This window comes from Phlebotomus papatasi, chromosome 2 (genome assembly GCF_024763615.1).
Source record: "Phlebotomus papatasi isolate M1 chromosome 2, Ppap_2.1, whole genome shotgun sequence".
In the NCBI taxonomy this organism is placed as follows: domain Eukaryota; kingdom Metazoa; phylum Arthropoda; class Insecta; order Diptera; family Psychodidae; genus Phlebotomus; species Phlebotomus papatasi.
In genome coordinates, this window is record NC_077223.1 from 1 (window position 1) to 11,447 (window position 11,447).

The 11,447-nt window shown below is 36.0% G+C and overlaps 2 long non-coding RNA genes across 4 annotated transcripts in view; one reads left to right on the forward strand and one right to left on the reverse strand.

The window, feature by feature from the left end:
• Positions 1 to 155: 155 nt before the first annotated feature.
• On the reverse strand, positions 156 to 2,813 carry LOC129801132 (uncharacterized). Its single transcript, XR_008751664.1, has 4 exons — positions 2,671 to 2,813; positions 2,405 to 2,470; positions 1,837 to 2,346; positions 156 to 1,596 (listed from the first exon to the last, which is right to left on the reverse strand). It is a non-coding gene; the product is annotated as an uncharacterized LOC129801132 (long non-coding RNA).
• Positions 2,814 to 3,009: 196 nt separating this feature from the next.
• The window catches only part of LOC129800282 (uncharacterized), a 34,552-nt gene continuing 26,114 nt past the window's right edge, over positions 3,010 to 11,447 (forward strand). The window contains exons 1-4 of one of the 3 annotated variants that reach the window (XR_008751611.1): positions 3,010 to 3,192; positions 3,262 to 3,693; positions 3,838 to 4,266; positions 4,344 to 4,455. This is a non-coding gene — a long non-coding RNA (uncharacterized LOC129800282). Of the gene's footprint in view, positions 3,193 to 3,261; positions 4,267 to 4,343; positions 4,456 to 11,447 lie in introns of all 3 variants that reach the window. The other 2 variants (XR_008751610.1, XR_008751612.1) reach the window with 2 other exon arrangements.

An 11,447-nucleotide genomic window follows, 5' to 3' on the forward strand; every position in this document is an offset into this window, starting at 1 on the left:
CTTCCTCTCTTTTTCTGTTCCCTTTTTTCCCTTACTATTCTTTTTTCCTAATTCTATATTTATTATTGTTACCCCCCCTCCCACACTTTTAACCTCTGATATTCTTATATATTCGTCATTACCCCACACACACACCCACCCTTGTTTTCCTTTTAACAACTATTTTTTATTATTCTATTTTTCTTTTGGACAGAATTTGCATATTACTTATTGAAATGCAGTTTTTCTTGAATGTTAACAACAACGCGACACACCAAATTTTACTATCAGATTTATTTAATATGTTTGAGATGCATATTCATTGAGTAACCTAGTATATAAACGCTTATTTAAGAGATTTAACTTGAATTTATAACCATCTAAATTTAGCTCGACTGAAGTATAGTTCTTAAGTGTAAGGACATTTGAACATTTCAAACACTTCAAATGTGAAAAGCGGCAAATTTTTCAACCAAGACACAAACCGGATTCAACACATTTAAATCACTTTGCTTAGGCGGGAAAATCCAAACTTTACAATTGTTTTCCAACGTTAAAACATTTACGCGGCTATTTCAAAACCCTGCAATTGTTTTCCGAGCTGAACAATTGCTTTCCTTTAACACCCGCTTTAACATATCATTATTTTTAGTATCCGACTGTTCAAATCCTGTGAGCGGTACATTTTTTTGCATTGTTTTTACATACAAAATCTAAATTTTAATCATATTTGTATTATACCTTCAAAATTATATTCTTCCTTTGGCACTTAGAACACTAAATAAAAAATTTAAATAGTTATCTATAAAACATTAGGGAATTATATCGCGATTAAGCGGTTTTCGCTCAAGTTTTACGTTTAAAATTATAAAGAAAAGTTTTCTTATAAAACAGAAAACATGTAATGGATTTTTCACGGATTCTCTTCTCTTACAAAACTTATTTTATTGCTTTGCGCTTAGAATAGCAAATATAATATATTATTATCTATTTGCAAATCGTTAAAAAATTATACTGACATGCAGTTAATTCAATGTTGTTAATTATTAAAATGTGTATTGCGACTCACCACGTTTTCTGAAAAATGCTGAGATGCTGAGGTGCTATTCCTACCAACGGCTTCTTGGTGAAGATGTTGTAGCCGATGGAGAAGAAAGCTGCTTGGAGCCTCGACACCTCACGAAAATTAGGAGCTTCGGGGCTTGTTCTTCAAGGGATATGGCAGACATTTGATCCTACTCTTCTCTTCTGATCCATGGTGCTGTCTGATGGTGCCTATGGCCCTCTTCATGGCTTCCCTGCTCTCGGATCCACGCGAAGTGCTGCATATCTGCTTTGCCGACAAGTTTCTGCTGTTCCTTCTCCATGTGGCCAGCCTAATAATTCGCCAACGTCGAAGGGAGGAAGTCCTCAGTGTATCCTCTCGGGAATCCTGAGTGAGATTTGTCTTCTCAGACTGTTTTTCTCTTCGAACGTTCCATGGCTCTCTTCTACACTTTCACTGTTCGTTACTGATGTGGATGTGGGGTGCTCCCTGGCACTCCTGACCACCACACCACAGCAATCAATTTTTTTTCACAACTTTTCAATACAATACGATTTTGTCATGTGTCGCCTCTGCGAATCCCGTAGCCAAAATAAGATACCGTTAGAGTGAATGAAGCTATTAACAGATTGAGATTAAAATTAAATCCTGAAAAATGTTCCGTATGGTCTTTGATAATAGCCGTATAGTAATTTTTTTTCTTTTTTTGCGCTTACAAAAGTAAATAGAGAATTTAATTATCTATCTAAAAATCACTAGAGAATTTTTCCGCAAAATAAAATTGGCATTTTTATGTGATTTATTAAAAATACCTAGCTTGGCCTTCGCGGGATCAAATTTATGCGCCCTCCATGACTTTGTTGACGAGATTGTAAAGAAATGGCGAGAGGTTCTCCTTTGGCTTCCTGATCACCAACTTTATGGTGACCTTGATGGTGCTCTGAGTAACAGCCAGTGGTCGTCTAGTAGGTGGAGATGGGCTCGAGGTTTGTTGAGAGAAATATGCTGTAGCCGGGGGAGACGAAAATCCCAATTTGCGACTAAAGCTTAAATAATATATTTATCCTTGAGGGAAAAAACAGCTTTGTCGGAAAAGGAATTATGCAGCACTTCGCGTGGATCCTGGAGCAGGGAAGCCATAACGAGGGCCATGGAGACCATAAAGCAGTACCATGGATCAGGAGAGAAGAGCATGAACCAAATATCTCCCCTATTCCTTGAAGAACAAGCCCCTGAGTCTCCCCAAGGACGTCGTGATCTATCGAGGCTTGAAGGGTTTAAAAGGGATTAGCTATCAAAGTTATGACGATAACTATTTACCCCTGAAATGGTAAAGGCAATCAGAGTTTGCACTTTGAACCCTTAATCGACATTATTCACCTCCGCATGAATATTATATAAACTTCAGTCACAAATTGGGATTTTCGTCTTCCCCCACTGCAACATCTTTCAATGCGGAGGATTCAATGGGGACTTCCTCCACGGCGCGTAGACGAATGATGAGGTTTGCCATAGGCAGATTCCACATTCTCCTTGTGACCAGCCTCATTATTCGTCCACGCGCCAGGGAGGAAGTCATCATTGAATGCTCCCCGGAATCCTGAATGAGCTTTCTTTTTCTTCTCAAACTGCTTTTTTCCTCGGACTTCTATGCGGTTTGTCGGTCGTTTCTAAATATCACACTAAACACTTGCACTATTCCAACTCATTTTTTCAGCCCTTCACTAGACTAGACTAGACACTATTTTTCCTGTCTCTGCGACTCCCATTTCTGTATCCAAAAACGAGAAATACCGTTAGCAGGTTGTGGTGTCGTGGTGTCTTGCATTGCAAAGTAACGCAACATTTCGAAAAGTGGAATTTATGCCAATGTCAACCGCTAGATGGCACTACATATCATAAATGTCGTTTATGAAGTTTCAAAATTCAAATTATCATCAGAATGATTGCAGCGCTCCTGTGTCTCAACAGAAAAACAGAGCATTTGTTTATTCCGGAGTCAGAAAAAAGTTTCTCCTCTGCGCTATTGGCGCTATTACTTCTTGCTATTGAGATATTCTATTATTCAAGTTAATCGCTTAAGAAGTGGTTGGTTGTGAGTACATTAATATTAGACAATGTGTCCCATTGTAGAAAACATTTAGTTATTTTTGCGAGCTTCCAACAAAGTGAGTATCATAACCTTATTTTGGTGTCCACTGCGGCGCAAATTTTAATCAATTTCCGGTTTTTTTTAGCAGATTCATCCCCAATTGTATTATGAAAGCCGTAAGTCTGAATAGCAGAAATCCTCCATTGGGGATCAGATATAAAAATGCTGCAATGAAATAAGGACTGTTTTACATCCCCTCAGCGAGGATTTCTCAAAATGGGGACACTCATAGAATTGTCTGGGATTAGATATTTAGCTCTGAGTGCAGTAAAGTTGATTAAGCAAAAGATCACCTTGCTTATTGTCACCAGCCACACTTTTCAATTTTCCCTCTAAAAGGCAATTTTTGAAATTTTCAACAAAAAGAATATGAATATGAGAGGATATTTAGTAGACCAACAGCTTTGGACAAGTATGCTTTTAATTAATTGTCTACTAAGGGGCAAAAAGATAGATTCCCTCGACAGCTCAATTTAACGGATTTAACGGAAACGACATCAGGACAATTCCATAGTTCGTGAGTATTTTGCCAGATTTCACTACAATTCGTCGGATATATTTGCGAGAGATTATTCATAAGGAAGTTGATCATCATTCATCACACTATTGTAGTCAATAATGAAAGACTTCCTATTCCTGAACATCTCTTTCATTTTTCTAGTATTGGGATCCAGGAGATGGGTTTACCAAATACTGTCATGAATGATTTAACAGCCTGTCCGCCTGAGACATTTGAGCATCTCTTGGGCAATACTATATTTGTAGTGGATCAGCGGAATCAGCTCATAATCTTGGAAAAAAACAAGATTTCAGCAAGAAATTCGAGCTCTCGTTTCTCAAGAGTACAGAATCCATGTAAAAATTGCCTACAAGGCTGCTTCTTCTGCTTGGCAGGATGAAAGAAAATCAGCCAGAGTCGGGACTCCAAGAATGAACGAATTTTACGAATGTCGGAAATCTTGTTAATTATCTGTAAGATGTGGAGACTCATCAGGCAACGCTTAAGTCCGGAAGAGCGTAATGACGGAGATTGAAGAGGTGCTCTCCCTGTAACGGAAGATTACACCATGTTGGTCAGGTCAGGAATACGGTCAGTATTACTACTTTGTCTTACGAAGTGATAAAGATCGTCTTTTGTTTTTAAATATCGGTCTTTCATTTGCGCAGTTCCACGTACTCTTCTTGGCAATGGCTGGGATGCAAATGATGCCTTTCGTAATGAGAACGATGTCAGCTAATATCGTACTCTAAGTGCTCAACTTCCTCACCCTGAACACAAGTAAGTTTGCGTATAAAACAAAAGCATTAAAATTTTCCTAATATTTTCAAAGTAATTATTTTAAATTTTTCATCTTTCCAATTTACCGATTTATAATCGTTTTGAACGACAGGGACAAAAATAGCCCAAAAACTAATTATTTTCGCTATAATGAAAAATATGTAAGAGTGTGGTAGTTTTTATTTCCAAAATGGGGTTGCTTAAAAAAAGGGGTGGCAAAGTGTCCCAGGCTTTGCGAAATGCTCGAACTCGTGACTTAAATGCTATACCTCAAAAGTACTTTCGCATCATTTACGGTTTACCAGTACTTAACCGATTTGAATCGATTTATAAATCACTTAATAGATTCCACAAAATAGTTTAAAGAGTAATAAAAATTGTATTCGAACAAAAATTACGTATCGGTAAATAACCGGTTCATTATCGGTTTACAACCGATTTGAACCGACTTATAAATCACTCAAAATATTTCCCAAAATACACCTCAAGAGTAATTTAATTGAATTTTGTATAAAAATTATTTATCAGTTATGAATCGGTTCATTATCGCTTCAAAACCGATTAGAACCCAGTTCAGTTTTGTTAGAAATTCCCAGACCTTTCCAACGAGCTCAAACATGACACCATTCGCTTGATAAATGCGCTCTCTAGTGTCTTTTTAATCTTTGACCTTGAAAAACCGTTGTTAGGAATGATTCAACGGTATTTTCGTCTAAAAACGAAATGTCCACCTGGGTAATCTCTAAAACATATTCAAAAATGAAAAAAATCGCACAATACGTTTTCGAGCAATCCCAAAAATACATGGTTTTTTAAGAGAAGGGGAGGGGTGGGGGGAAAATGAGGGGCATGTTAACGATCCTTAGGTCGACTTATGGGGGTGTCCCCCGAAGGTCCCGAGTCGCTATCTCTAACCGTTTGGCCTCTAGATCTGGCGACAGCCGGACGGACAGACGGACAAACAGTGTGACACCAAAAAACTCGAAACTTCAGATTTCCAAAATTCTACCAAAATACGACTCCTTGGGGGGTAAGGAGTCGAAATGTATATATGTATAATTCAAAATCGAGGGATTATATATACTGCTCTCTCTGTTGTAACCCCTTCAGGGTCACAACATCTCCGTGGAGTTCAAACAGTAATAAGAAGTATAAAAAATAAATAAAATAAATTATGAATTTGAGATTTAAAAAATCTTCATTTTTGAGCTTATATAAGTATTTATTAAATATCAAGTAGCTAGAGACTTGCAAGAAATATTCTAAATTCCTTTAACCTCTTACTTTACAATTATGTACAAAACTTAGAAAAATTTTTTATTTATTTACGAAAACTTCAAATTACATGGTTAAAAGTCCGGAAGTCAGAGTTTGAAATAAAAATTCTTGCAGCTGTTGAATCATATTGAGAATATCCTTAAGAATACAATAAGTATAGAGAAAAAGGAAAAACAATTTTTTTGACCTTGTCGCAAATGTAGGAAAAAGTAGAAAAAAAAACTGATAGAAAAAAATCTTCATGAAAGTGAATTTAAAAGTAAGATACAACAATATAGTATTAGCTGAAGGCAAAGAGAAGATATACAATAATTCTAAAAATTCTATACGTTTTTTTCCTTAAAATTATCATAGAAAACTCATCCATAAGAAACGTTCAATATTCATTTATTTTACTACTATAGGGGAAACTGGGGCACCACCAAACACGGGGTACCACCAAACACTGCGATTTTTTAATCGGATATTGGATATCAGAGGATAAGACCGATAGGAATTTATAGGCACTATAGGGATGCTTGTATACTGAAGGAATGGTCGTGATAGTCCTAGTAGTTTAGAAATAAAAATTAGTGTTTGGTGGTACCCCGTGTTTGGTGGTGCCCCAGTTTCCCCTATTTGTTCACTGGTCTTCAATAAAAATATTTCAGTCTTTTGATGCCTTATGGCCTCTACATCTACACACTAGACAAAATTATGTCGATATACGCAAATTCCCTACGCTTGTGTAGGAAAAACTCTTCAATATGTACATAATTTTCTCCAGTGTGGAGAGGCCTTTAACTCTTTCGTCTCCTTAGGGACTCTGGGTACACATGGAAAAAAGAATTTTTTTTAGACTATTTAGAATCGATAAAATTCCGATTTTTGTGGATGATTACAAACTATAAGGATGTCCAAATCTAGGATATTTTTTGCAGCATCCCAATTAACTCCTGAGCTAAGATATTCTTGGTCAAAAATCGTGAATTTTCGATTTTCTGCTTCCTTGCAGATATTGTGACCCGAATAAGGAAAAACCTCTCGGGGCCAATAAGTATGATAACTAACAATTACAGATTGCATAAATTCGAAAAACAATTTTTTCTTAAATTTTCAAAAAACTTGTTCAAACTTGATGGGAATTCTCGTCCGCAAGAATTTAAAGGTCATATGTAAGGTTATCCCGCCAATGTCCGCCATTTGCTTTTTGACACCAACCTTGTAAGAAAATTCCAAGCGGGAGCGAAATTTTTGTCAATATGGCCGATAATTTTGACACATGGCAGCGAGATTTTTGATTTTTGATTGTCCAGGAAGTGTTTTTTTGGCTCTTGAGAAAGCTTAATGTGTCTGCAATAACATCCTGTTGAGAGAAATATGTGTTAAAGTGTTATTCTGTGAAATATTTTGAGGAATCTGTTGGCAACCAGAAGCTGGGTGTCCTTTTTAGCACTTCCTGGACATCCCACAAGATACTAGTCAATAATTCTTCTTGTTTTAGTTATCAACATTGTAAAGGAGTCATTTGACACGCAAAAATAATTCACAAAATTGATATTATTGGCTTTTGAAAAATTGAAGTTTGTCCAAGTTTGTATCCTTTGCAGCAGCCTGAACTACGTACCAATTTGACAGTACCAAATTTCGCAATAAGGTACACTAAAAAAAAAAGTAGTAGGGTAAGTGTGCCAAATTCCGGCCAGCTTGCAATTTCGGCCACCTTTTTTGTTCCTCGAATTTCCATGAACTTTTAGATTTTACGTACTCTAGAGATTATACAATGCAAAACGATAACAAAAAATGTAGCTACGACAAACGAGATTGCGTAAAAAGATATTGGAAGACTTCCCGAAGGGCAAGGAACTATGAGAATGAAGGTGGCCGAAATAGGGCACCAAAGCTGTGTCTATATTTTTATTCATTTTAAAATGTATTAAGAATGATTTTAGAGTAAATAAAGATTGTAAACTCTTTACAAGGTTCCAAGAAACACTCTTTCAGAAGAAAGAATAAAAAAATCAATTTGTATTTAAAATATTACATTTCAAACTTAAGGCTTTGACGCTTGCATGCAACTATGCCGAAATTTGGCACACTTACCCTACAAATTGAAATGAAAACAAAGTGGTTTTTCAGCGTTTTAGTGGAAATTACACACAAATTCCATCCTCAGAGCCTCAGTGAATCCTGTACTGACTCCCAGAAACTTTAATGAAACTTGTGCTATAGTGAAAATAACGCATTTTATTAAATTTGTGGCTCAGTACAAATTAGCCAGCTGTCAAATTGGTACGAAGTTCAGCTTGCTATTCTTTGCGTTCTTTAGGGGACGAGAGTTCCCATGAGTTTTCCAATTTCCCAGAGGCGGAGAAAATTCTTTCTCTACAAAAGTATCATATTTGACCACTAAGACTTACAATAAAGTGAGTTTTACTGAAATTCGTTCGCTGGATATGTTGTGGTCCGGAAAGAGTTAAACAGATTTGACCGTTTACAGACGGTCTTTACCTTTTCTCATATGGTGCCCAAATGAAAACAAATAATGAAGAACGGATGTTTAGTTGGATTTTGGGGGTAGAAAATCGCAACGAGCCATTTTATCTGTTTCTGTCGCCAAAAACAGCAACGCTATTCTTACTTAATCCCAAGATCCAATGCACAGTCGAATTTGTACGCATTATAGATTACAAATACTCCAAATTGTACGCATTTCGAGGTCGCATGTAAAGAAAACTTATCTGGGCTTATTATTTTTTTCTAATTGTTTTATAAACAATTAGAACTTTTACAATATCTGTATACGTTTAAATTAATACTTTATTTGACAAAAAAAAGAAACAATTTCGAAAATTAGACTGCTTTTTCTTAAAATTGTAGTATATTATAGTGAGACTTTTCCAACGGTGGGTCACGCTCCTTTCTCGATGTACCCTGAACCAAAAATATTTTGACCGGACCGTATTTTCGGTGTTTGTGAAACGATTTCGAAGAAATTTTAGTATATAATTGTATCTGAGATCAAGATCTTTTTAACGATAGGTCCCATCCGTTTCTGCTCCACCCCACTGACTGTACCCAAACCTTTACTATAAAGGAATCCACTGGACTCTATCTTTAATGTTACTTGACTGATTTTAATAAATTTTCCTTTTTTTTTAGTTGGTCTTCTGTATACTCAAACTATTTATAATAGAAAGTGACCAGTCATAAGCTCAGATAAGATAAGGAGACCTCGGAGTGCTTGTAAATCCGGGTGCTTGCAACTCTTTATGCGTGAAAATTCGTTTGTGAGTTAAGTTTTTTAGGGGTTTTAGGGCTAAAGATTCGCGTCAAATCAATTTTATCCGTTTCGCCTGTAGATAACGGTTTGCGCGACGCAAGCGTATATCTCTAAAATTCACGAATAAATTAAAGAATTTTCACGCATTCCGAGTTGCAATCCAAGCACTCCAAGGTCCCCTGTAAAAAATCTCAGCTACCATATCAGGGCTTTTTTGTTAAATACAAATAGACATTTTTAAAATGAAAATGTTTTTGTTTCAAAAACAGAATTGAAACAGGGACTAAATAAAATAAAAATGCGTTAACTTACTGTGATACTGTAAGGATGAAAAGCCTCTAGGGGAGACCGGGGTACAATTAGCCAGGGGCAGAAGTAGACAGTGGATTTTTCTCGGTTCCCTTAAAATGTACCTTGAGCAAAGTATTTTTTAATGAAAGTAGGAACACATCCCCATATTCCCAGAAATATTTATAAGTCTGATCCTGTTGTCCTACAATTTAGAAGCATTTTTATAAAATGGGTATAAAACTGCAGTTTTGATGTTTCAGTTTTTGGACCAGCATTTGGTTTTCTGAGTTTGTAGTTAAGATTTCATAGTTTTACCTCGTTTCTGGTTTCATAAACCTAATTAAAAAATATTTTTCACTTGGATAATAATTATCCAATTTTTTTATATAAGATGAAAAACACTAAAACAGCCCTCGGGGCAGTTGTAGTCACTCTTCCGTGGCCGGATAAAACCATCAATGATTTTTCACTAATACATGGATAATTGTTAGATGAAAGAGTACTACTGATATTCCAAGCAATATTGCCATTCGGATGAAAAATTTGTGAAATAGATTTTTTCAGGATATTTTCATCAATTTTGCCACAATTACAAAAATGTCATAAAAAAGTCGGCTAAAGTCTTTTTCATTAGTTTTAAGTTGCATATTTAGTATCAGTGGGCTTCAGTGGATCAAGTGAAATAACACTTGGTATTTCCAGTTTTAAAATTTCGTCTGGAAAACTGGTGGCAAATAGCACCCCGAAAGTGGCTAAATCTACCCAGGCCGGGGCAGGTGTAGCCAATGTGTCATACTTTTTTCATTATCCTCTCTAGAAAAAGCCAAGGATTTGAGAGCTCTGAACTATACGGTTTTATACATTATCTTAATGCTACTCATGAAACATAAATACATTAGACAAACTTTATCATTTTTTCACAAATCATGCGCGAAAAAAAGCTTCATTTGCTGGCTAATTCTACCCCTGTCTCCCCTACGTCTTTCAATTCCGTAAGTTCCAACGGAGGCTGTTTGTGTGGTGTTGCTGACCAAAAAGAGATTAACCACCGATTTCCTGTATATCGATCCTGCCAGTAGTCGTTGAGGACATGTTGTTGAGGACAAAAAGAACAACACCCAGGAGAGTTCAAGTCCCAATGGTCATGTAGGTCATGTAGAATGGTGAGAAATTACCGTATATAAATGTTTGGTGAAGAACGGATTGCCCAGTGTTGTATCCTCTCTCTCTCTCTCTTCTCAGACAACCTTTTAGCGCTTCTGTGTGGTTTTTTCACTCATACTAAAAATATATTATTCATCTCACTGCAACGTACATACACTGAGAGAAATCCGAAAAAGTTAAAATAACATTCCGGAAATGTTAATTTTACCCTGCAGTATTCATCCAAAATCGGTGTAAATATTACCCTTTTTAGGTGTATTAGGGGTTAAAGGTACCCTTCTTCATGTTAATTTTACCCTTAATTAGGCGTAAAATTAACATTAAAAAATGTTGATATATTTTCACACCTAAAAAGTGTTAAACTTATGAGGAAAAAAATGTTAATCGCACCCTCTTTTTTTTCTCAGTGTAGGAAATGTCTAAAAGAGTGAAGTTAAGAAAATTATTAATTCGTGATACATTTGGACGTCAGTTTTTTGGTAAGGTGTTGAGACACTTGAAAATGCGTTGCTATATATAAGCACAATTCAGAGTGGAATTTTCTGCTGTTTATTATTGCTTGAAAATCAAGAATTGTTTTAAGGGAAAATTGTAAACCGGTTCATAATCGATAACTAATTTTTATCCGAAATACAGTTATAATATTCCTAAAGTATTTTGAGCAATATTTTGAGTTATTTATAAATCAGTTGTGAACCAGTAATGAATCGCTGATTAATTTTTGCCAGAAAATCAATTGTATTACTTTTAAAAATCAGTGATAAGGCCAGATAAGCTTATGGTAGTTGAGATTCATTACAGGCTGTGCAACTCGGAATATCTAAAAAAACTCGATTGTGAATTGTATTTTGGGGGTAAAGAATTGCGTTGAGCTAATTTTATTCGTTACTGCGGCTGAAAATAGTTTGCTCGATTCGAATCTCTACCCCCAAAATTCAACTCACAATCGAATTTTCACGCATTCCGAGTTACAAGTACTCCGAGTTGCACGCATTTC